Genomic DNA, 10,126 nt, shown 5'->3' on the forward strand with positions numbered 1-10,126 from the left:
GCAATCTTTATTCCATTAATTGAAAGCAAACAGAGCCCTGCAAAACAACAGGCAATTTTCTTAAGCCTTCGTAGTGCTTTGTCTGCACCAGTAACAATCACCTACTAGCATTACAAGCCCTGCACTCCATGCATAGCAACAAATATTAGTGGCTTTCAGCTTCAAATTGCTGCCTCAAGGTATCCCTGATCCTTATGGCCCTGCGCTCCGCCCTTCTAATAGCCCTGGTCTCTGGCTGTTCAAATTCAGCCTCCAGGTGCTAAGCCTCAATGGTCCAGCCCTGAGTGAAGCTTTTACTCTTCCCTTCACAAATAAATGGCCAAAAGCACACTCAAGAGTCATTCTGCACTTGCTCAGCCTGTTGTTGAACTACTCCTCGCTGCTGTCAAGGTGCTCCATGAATGGCTTCATAAGCCACGACACTAAGAGGTAGGCAGGGTCTCTCAGGATCCCAATGGGCATTTTGACTTCCCTACGGTGATCTTCTGGTCTGAGAAGAAAGTCACTGCTTCCAGTTTCCTGAACAGGCCAGTGTTCCGAAAGATGCATGTGTCTTACCAGGCCAGCCTGCATTAATGTCTGTGAAAAGCCCACGGTGATCCACAAGTGACTGGAGAACCATAGAGAAGTACCCCTTCTGATTAATATACGAATATGTGTGCCATCTATCACCTCTCCGCAGTTAGGGAAGCCCACTTGTGCAAAGCCATCCACAATGTCACACACACTGCCCAGAGTTACAGTCTTTTGGAGCAGGATGCAATTAATGGCCCTGCACAGTTTTGTCAACACATGTCCAACGGTCGACTTTCCCAACTCAAACTGGTTAGCGACCAATTGGTACCAGTCTGGAGTAGCCAGCTTCCACCGTGCAATTGCCACACCACTTCTCCGAAAAGAGGGCAACTCTCATTCTCGTGTCCTTGCGCTGCAGGATTGGGGCGAGCTCATCACAAAGTTCCATGAATGTGTCTTTCTTCATCCAAAAGTTTTGCAGCCACTGCTTGTCATCCCAGATGTTCATGATGATGTGATCCCATCACTCAGTGCTTGTTTCCCGAGCCCAAAAGCAGTGTTCCACTGTGGTCAGCACCTCTGTGAATGCCACAAGCAATCTCATGTCATAGCTGCTATGTGTGGCGAGATCAATAATGAACTCCTCTTGCCTTTGTAGTTTAAGGAATAACCCCACTGCCATTTGTGATGTATTAGTAAGAGCGAGCAGCAGATTGATCAATAGTGCAGGATCCATTCCTGCAGCCAAAGAGGCAGAATGTGCAGTACACCAACCATTGAAAGATAGCAGCAAATGTGGATAGAAGCACAGGGATTTCTGGGATGCAAAGCAATGCATCACGCTGGATTGGGACAGGACCCAGGATGCCCCACGACCCCCTCCGCCTTCCCACAACTCTTAGGAGCAGAAGAGGAAGAGATGCTCGGTGGGATAGCTACCCAGAGTGCACCGTTCTGAATACTACTGCAAGTGCCGCAATGTGAACACACTATTGCGCTGGTAGCTGACAGTGTGAACACACAATAGAGGTTTCTCTTCAGCACTCTCTGAGCAGCACTGTAACTCCCGGCGCTGTAACTCTGCCAGTGTAGACATAGCCTCAGAGAGACTGACTGCCAGGATCCCTGCCTGATCCCCTCTGGGGAATGAAGCACAATGGCAACAGGCTGTGCAGCCTTCACTAGTCTCCCTGTACCTTCAAAGCCTGCTAGCCCAACGTGCTGGAGCATCTATGTCATTACCTGGTTCCTAAACTGGAGCTACAGGTCCTACCCCATGTGAATCCAAAGACCAAGAGGTGCAGAGATCCAACCCCTTATAATCTTAGAAACATTTTGTTCCTTTTTCTAATTTTTGTCTGTTTCTTTTTATGAACGTGGAGACCTCCCAGACTTTCTATTAGATTGCGGTGTAACTGTGCGGCTCAATGAGGGTGAGAGTGTGAACACCTCTGAAATCTACAAAGGGAAGATGTTAGGAAGAATAGTTCCCCAAATCTTAATAGCCCCATGAAATGACAGAATGCATGATCCTCACCTGTGCAAGCATTGCAAGGAATTGAGCTCTCAGATGTACATTGTTCAGCGAGATCTGTTTTGAACTTCTTTTGCTAATGTCTCTATAATGTCTGTACGTGTTTTGGGGCGAGAAGAAATATTAGCTACGCAAGAGTGAAATCTAAGGAGAAATTGTAATTGGCTTTGAGGGTATGGGCTGAATGTAAGCAATAATTTGGTTTCAGTATTGAACTATTCAGCTGGCTAAATCTGGGATGCACTGCCTGGGTAAAAATCTATGACTGGGGTTTTGACATCACTAAACATGCACCTGCCTTCTTGGGTTGCTCTTTTAGGATTTATAGGGGTTGTATTTATAGCTATATTAATCTGATGGTTGGACTAAAATGATGACTTGATTCCAACGCAATATCCTTGTTAACTCATTGATTTCCTGATTTGGCCTGAACTTTATCACTGTATTGTTTAGCAACAGCGGCTGGAACTTTTATTTGTATATTTAATTCAATCTCCATTTTCTTCAGTTCATTACTGTTCTAAGTTAAGGAATGTGCAGCAACAAAAACTGACACAAGCCTTTTGCTACCCTATTCTGTGCCCATCCAGCAAGAGTAGAGAACAAACCCCTCCTGGAGCAGGGCTTGTCACACTGGACTGTAAATACAGATGCATGTTCCCAAGGTTTGCTGTCTTTCTCAAATCATGGCATAAGGGTGATACCTACAGGCAGCTCCTTGTAATCACGCCTGGCAGGAAGGAGATGCCTACGTGCATTCCCTAGGGAGGCAGGGGGATCTGGGAAACCCTGTACACTGGGGGCTATTTACCCAGAACTCATGAGGAATCTACTCAGGGGTGATGCAGTAGAAAAGAGCTGGGTGCTGCTTTCCCCACTTATTTCTCCTTATCCCCTTTCAATCTCACCTGTTTCCCTTTTCCCCTCCCCCCACCTCCCTCTACCCTCTGGCAGGGAAACTTGGTCACTTCCCTACTCCCAGGAGTGCTCACTCTCCTGTAGCTGGATTGGCCTCTGTGAGTGCTAATAGGTTCAAGATCCTGGGTGTGGGACAGTCCCTGCAGTGGCTCTGGGACACACAGAGGCAGGAGAAGGAGCAGAGATGGGGCTAGGAGGTGGCACAGCATTAGTGAGACTAATACTGGAATAGGGCCTCCAGTTTTGGTGTCCTCATTTGAAAAAGATGTTATGAAATTGGAGCCACCAAATGTTTAGAGGAGTGGAGAAAAATGCCTTCTAGTGAGCTATTGAAAGAGCTCAACCTGTTTAGCTTATCAAAAGCCATACACAACTCCTTCAGCCCCCGGTTTTTTTTATTGAGCTGTACACCCATGTGGGTTTACCATATCCACAGTGAGTAGAACTTTCACAGTGACCAAAGAAACTCCCCACAGATTTATCTCCTTCCTCATTCAGACCCTCTCTAGCCATGTCTCCAGTACCTCCCTTTGTCAGCAGTCACGGCATGTGGTCCTAGTCTCAGCTCAGAGTTCTAAAGCCAGCAGATACCTGATCAATTCTGACAGATCCCTCCCTCAGCACCCATCCTGCCATGTGAGCAAGCCACCTGCAAACACCATTTCCCCAAATTGAGGACTTAGCCTTTGGGAATCTGAAGACACCAGCCTTTCTCCCTCTGCTCCCATCTGCATGTTAGTCTGCTACCTGATCACCACCACCTCTCCCCATACTTGTTTCCTTTCTACTTTGGACATGCTCCTCAACCAGCTGGAAGCTCCCCCTGTGAGTCTGACCTGTTTCCTCTTTCCCTGCTCCCCTTGACATTCCTACTGGTGACCTCTGTTCCTTGAGGTTACTGCAGTGTCTTTAACTGCTCTAACTTAATGGCCCCCAGTAGTCACAGAGCCACTTGTTGCTTCTCCTGCTGTAGCCATGGGGCCAATTGCCAGAGACCAGCCTTAGACAGCTGCAGCTACTAGCTACAGGAGGGGTGGCAATGCCAAGGCTGAGCATGCTTGAACCTTGCAACGGCAGCACTAGGGACTCTAAATCCTCAGCCCTGGCCCCAGGCAGCTGCAAACTCTGGCATTAGGCACTTCCCTCCTCTAGGCCATGGCTTTAAATACCTGAGATACTCATCACCTGCAGGAGAGGCCACCAATTCCCACGTCCCCCTCTGCCAGCACACAGTCATGCAGAAAGTGCAGTCTGGATGATTTTGGAGGCTGGGGTGCCAGGAGGCTCCCATCCCTGAGCAGCAGCTCTCCAACAAGCTCACATGGCCCCCCTCCGCTGTGGGACCAGGACTCTGTGAATACAGTGGAGTTACCCTGTGTATGACCAGTTCTGTCCAAAGCCTGTTGAAGTGAGTGGGAGTCTTCTCATTGTCTTTAATGGGCTGTGTATAGAAGCAAAGGGCCCCATTCTAGACTCTAGGAGCAAAGTGCATTCTGTGCAGCACTGGTTTACTAGCGTAACAGGAAGGTCTCACATTACCAAGTGAATAAGGAACACCTCCTACAGCACCTAACGCTTTCTGAGAGGCTTCTCACCCAATTACTAAATGTGAACCTGCTTCGCTTACAAGGGCTGAACATATCAGGTGGGATGCTCACAAAAGCAGGGCACTTCTGAATTCAGTAGGAATTGTGGATGTGCACAGAACACAGACAAGACTGGTTCCCACATGGCTACAGAACTGCAGTGAAGTGGAACAATGTTCAGCTTGTGTGATTGGAGGATATCCGGATCCATATTATTATAAGACTGTCCTACATAAATGAGGAAAAGTTGAGGTGCAATTGTTATTCTTTTGTTTCACTCTTCGTTTCTATGGGGAACTGGCCAATGCAATATTACTGTCTTTCTTTTCAACAAACCAAACTAAAACAAAATGGCAATGGCTGCTGAAAATAGCAATTCCAGTCCTAGTTAGCACTGGGAACACCCCAGCATTTCTTGCTCAATTTTATTCTACTTTTTCTACAGCAAGTTACAGTGGATCAGCTTATTTGATTTGAGAGAAATGAAGTACCAGCTGCCCAAATTGAGTTGAGCACTCCTGAATTTTGAGGTGTTCAAATCTGGAAGGCAGGTGCTAGATTTCCTTTCTGAATATTGGATAAATCTGGAAAGGAAAAGCCAATTTCTGCTTCCATGCCTCAGATGTGGAAATCCTCCTACGTGCTGGTACTGTATCTAAAGCTGCCTAGGTCCTCTAGTAGAGCAGAGGTGGGCAAACTATGACCCATGGGCCACATTTGACCCACGGGACCATCCTGCCTGGCCCTTGAGCTCCTGGCCAGGGAGGCTAGCCACCGGCCCCTCCCCAGCAGCTACACCGCTGCGCCGGCAGCGCTCTGAGTGGCGAGGTTATGCACTCCTGCCAAGCAGCTCTGGCCAGGCGGCGCAGCCGCCAGACTTGCGGCTCTGAGCAGCATGGTAAGAGGTCTGGGGCCGGGGGGTTGGATAAGGGCTGGGGAGTCCTGGGGGGCAGTCAGGGGACGGAGCAGGGGACAGCTGGATGGGGTGGAGGTTCTGGGGGGTGGTCAGGGAACGGGGGGGTCGGATAAGCCTGGGAGTCCCGGGGGGGCCTATCAGGGGGTGGGGGTGTGGATAGGGGTTAGGGCAGTCAGGGGACTGGGAGGAGGGGGTTTGGATAGGGGGTGAGGTCCTGGGAGGGGGCAGTCGGGGGACAAGGAGCAGAGGGGTTTGGATGGGTCAAGTGTTCTGAGGGGGGCAGTCAGGGGATGAGGTGGATGCCAAGTTGTTTGGGGAGGCACAGCCTTCCCTACCCAGCCCTCCCTACAGTTTTGCAACCCCAATGTGGCCCTCAGGCCAAAAAGTTTGCCCACCCCTGGAGTAGAGCCTTCCCTCCTTTACTTTTCATTTTCACTTCTGGTGGGATCCATGTACCTCCCTCACGAGGCATCAGATAGGAAGGGGGCACTGTCCATTTAATCCACCCAATTCTTTCTTTGGGGGCTACTAGCTGGGGTCACACCAGCCTGGGGAAGTCTCCTGAGGGTGATATCTGGGCCAAAGCCGCCTACTCCTTGGGCACACTTGTTCCCCATTCACACTGCCACCCCCTTCTAGCAGCCAGCTCCTCATCCACAGCAAGCTAAGGTGCATGAGGTCTCAGTGCCCCCCCCCCGCTCCCTTTCCTGTGGATAGCTGCCAGGGAATGCTGGGAAATGTTCCTTCCCTGCTCCAGGCCCGGCTCTGTAGGCAGGGATCTGGCCAAGGAACTGCAGCTCCCAGGGCCCCTTGGGTTCTCAGCTCCCAGGCTGGATCTCTGAGGCTTTGCTCCTGCAGCACTGGCTGCAAGAGGGGAGGAAGTGAGTGCTATGGGCCCCTTCTCAGCATGGGCCCGGCGCTATGGAGCCATTGGTGCCATGGTGAATCCGATACTGATCTCTGGACTTTTCTCCTAATTGCTCAATTTTTCATCAGTGACAATCAAAAGGAAGATAACAGGAGAGTAACTCTCCATTTCCTGCACAACCTGCAGAGATTGTGCAGACATCCCCAGCAAATTGCGAAGATCTGTGGCCCAGGCTTGTGTTGCAGCAGTTGCACTCAAAGCAACTATCTTGACAATGCCCATCAGAGCAGCCTTTTCATCAGCTCCAGGCTTGTGATTTGATTCTTTCCAATGTTCCTCTCCAAAGAGCCTTTTCCTTAGCAAGCAATTACTTGGATTGCCAAGAGAAGTCTCTTCTGTCTCCTAGAAAGACAGAGGAAAATGTGAGCAGAGGAGACAGAAGCTACACAGGCACTACTGGGAGTTGAACCCAGGATCTCCTGTTTACTAGGCAGGTGCTTTAGCCAGCTTAAGCCATAGTGCCTGCTGCAAGAGCTTGGTTGCAATTGTTCCACTTGATGGTCTAAGACAATACCTTCAAATTCCAACGTACAGATGTTCCCCATTTCTCTCAAGACTTGCAGACCTTGAAGTGTCTGGCTCTCTGTGCACAGCAAGCCAGAGCTGAGTTGACAGAGGGCTTCTAACATGCACTTCTCCCACCAGCCACTCTGATCATATTTCAGAGGGGTAGCTGTGTTAGTCTGGATCTGTAAAAAGCGACAAAGAGTCCTGTGGCACCTTATAGACTAACAGATGTTTTGGAGAATAAGCTTTCATGGGTGAATACTCACTTAGTCAGATGCATGTAGTGGAAATTTCCAGAGGCAGGTATAAATATGCAGGCAAGAATCCGTCTAAAGATAACAAGGTTAGTTCAATCAGGGAGGATGAGGCCCTTTTCTAGCAGTTGAGGTGTGAACACCAAGGGAGGAGAAACTGCTTTTGTAGTTGGCTAGCCATTCACTATGTGTCGCTGATGTAGATATGTGGGCAGTGTTGGCATTGTGGTTTGTTGCATGGATTGGTTCCTGAGTTAGAATTACTATGTTGCGGTGTGTGGCTGCTGGTGACAATATGCTTAAGGTAGGCAGGTTGTCTGTGGGCGAGGATTGGCCTGCCTCCCAAGGCCTGTGAAAGTGAGGAATCATTGTCCAGGATGGATTGTAGATCACTGATGATGCGTTGGAGAGGTTTTAGCTGGGGACTGTATGTGATGGCCAGTGGAGTTCTGTTGGTTTCTTTCTTGGGCTTGTCTTGCAGCAGGAGGCTTCTGGGAACACTTCTGGCTCTCTTGATTTGTTTCCTTATTTCTTCTTGCAGGTATCATAGTTTTGAGAATGCTTGGTGAAGATCTAGTAGGTGTTGGTCTCTGTCTGAAGGGTTGGAGCAGATGTGGTTTTACCTCTGTGACGTTATTAGTATAATCTGGGACCATATAGAACATGATTGCGACCAAGGTCCTATAGTGGCACCAAATCTTATGTAAAGGGGGCCATATAAGATCTCTAAGACCAGGTTATAGATTGCTGGTTATGATTATGCTGTCTATATGTATGTATCATTTTGTAGTTGAAGTTATGAGTATTAGCTCTATACTGTCTGTATTTCAGCTTTGTGCTGTGATTCTGGGAGACATCCCAGACAAGCTGGTATTAGCTCTGCCTAGCCTGCTTGATGGCCCATTAAGGACCTTCAGCTACACAATTGGCCCATTGATAGGAGGCAGATACACCTTGTAACTCAGCAAAGTATGCAGGAACTTGCCCATGTGACTGCAGACTCCATTTTGCTGTAAATTTCCATAGTACGAACAAAGAAGTGTTCTTACACCTGGAAAAGCCTATATAAGGCAAATGCCTCATCTCCATCTTGTCTTCAATCCTGCTTCGTACCTCTGGAGGGACTTTGCTATAAACTGAAGCTCTGCACAAAGGACTGATGACCCATCCCAGCGGGGGATGTTCTTCAGAGAATTGATTTAAACCTACAGTTTACTCCATCACTGCTACTAGTCTGAACTAAGAACTTTACCATTACTGTATGTAATTGATTCCATTTAACCAATTCTAGCTCTCATCTCTACCTTTTTCCTTTTATGAATAAACCTTTAGATTTTAGATTCTAAAGGATTGGCAACAGCGTGATTTGTGGGTAAGATCTGATGTGTATATTGATCTGGGTCTGGGGCTTGATTCTTTGGAATCAAGAGAACCTTTTTCTTTTATTGTGGTGTTGGTTTTCATAACCTTTCATCCCCGGGATGAATGGGACTGGTGGTGATACTGGGAGACTGGAGTGTCTAAGGAAATTGCTTGTGTGACTTGTGGTTAGCCAGTGGGGTGAAACCAAAGTCCATTTTTGTCTAGCTAGTTTGGTTTACCTTAGAGGTGGAAAAACCCCAGCCTAGGGCTGTAACTGCCCTGTTTAAGCAATTGGTTCTGAATTGGCACTCTCAGTTGGGTCCCGCCAGAACCACATCGTCACAGTGGCGTAGTCGGCAGGATCCACAGAACCAGGTCAATTAAGCTTTGGGTCAGAACCCCACGCTGTCCAAATGTGAAATTTGGGATTGAGAGTTTGGTTGGTTAAAGATCAGTGACCATGAGCCAGAAAGCATCAACAAAAGCAATGAAGCTGCTGATGGACAGCCTGCTGTTTGAACATGAGCAAAAACTGGCAGAAATTCGAATGGAAGAGAAGCAAGCCTTGGCCCAGCTGGAGAAAGAAGCTGCTGAGAAAGAGGCTGCTGAGAGAAAGAAAGAAGCTGCTAAGAGAGAAGAAAAAGCACGTAAGGAGCTGCTGGCTGCTGAGGAGAAAACTCAACAGATGCAACAAGAAACTGCTAGACTCCAGCTCCAAGTGAAAAAAACAAGGGAAGAACAGCAAAAACTATATCCTCTTGAAAATCCAGTTTATAGCTACATTGATATGTGGTATTACTCTGGGCTGTTTTCTGTGTTTAACCAGTTTTGCTATGGCCATGGAGAGGGGGATTCTAACCTGGTGGGTAATAGCAGTGTGTCTGTGAATGGAGTTTCTGAATGTCTGTCTAATGTCTCAGAAGTGAATCTGGAGTTAGATCAAGAGCAGAAAGATCTCACTGGTGAGGAAAATGCTTTTGTCATAAACAGATAGTTAAGGGTTAATAGAACAGGAGTATCTCATATCTCTTTTGCCTGTAAAGGGTTAACAAGATCAGTGAGCCTGGCTGTCACCTGTCCAGAGGACCAATCAGGGGACAGGATACTTTCAAATCTTGAGGGAGGGAAGTTTTTGTGTGTGCTGTTAGATTTTGGTGGTTGTTCTCTCTGGGTTTTGAGAGTGACCAGACGTGCAACCAGGTTTCTCTCCAATCTCCCTGATATAGGTTCCTGTAGATTCAAAATAGTAAGTACTAGGTAGATAAAGCGAGTTAGGCTTATGTTTGTTTTCTTTATTTGCAAATGTGTATTTGGCTGGAAGGAGTTCAAATTTGTATTTTGCTGAAAGGATTTTAATTTGTACTTATATACTGAGGCTGGGAGGGTATTCCCAGTGTCTATAGCTGAAAGACCCTGTAACATATTCCATCTTAAATTTACAAAGATAATTTTTACTGTTTTTTCTTTTTTTAATTAAAAGCTTTTCTTGTTTAAGAACCTGATTGTTTTTTTATTCTGGTGAGACCCCAGGGGACTGGGTCTGGATCCAGCAGGGAATTGGTGGGGAGAAAGGAGGGAAGGGGGAGAGAAAGGTTAATTCCTCTC

General features: G+C 47.6%; 1 non-coding gene across 1 annotated transcript; it reads right to left on the minus strand.

The window, feature by feature from the left end:
- Window positions 1-6,786: 6,786 nt before the first annotated feature.
- Window positions 6,787-6,861, minus strand: TRNAT-AGU (transfer RNA threonine (anticodon AGU)). The gene has a single exon. It is a non-coding gene; the product is annotated as a tRNA-Thr (tRNA).
- Between the last annotated feature and the right edge of the window lie 3,265 nt (window positions 6,862-10,126).

This window comes from Gopherus flavomarginatus, chromosome 5, assembly GCF_025201925.1.
Source record: "Gopherus flavomarginatus isolate rGopFla2 chromosome 5, rGopFla2.mat.asm, whole genome shotgun sequence".
NCBI lineage: Eukaryota > Metazoa > Chordata > Testudines > Testudinidae > Gopherus > Gopherus flavomarginatus.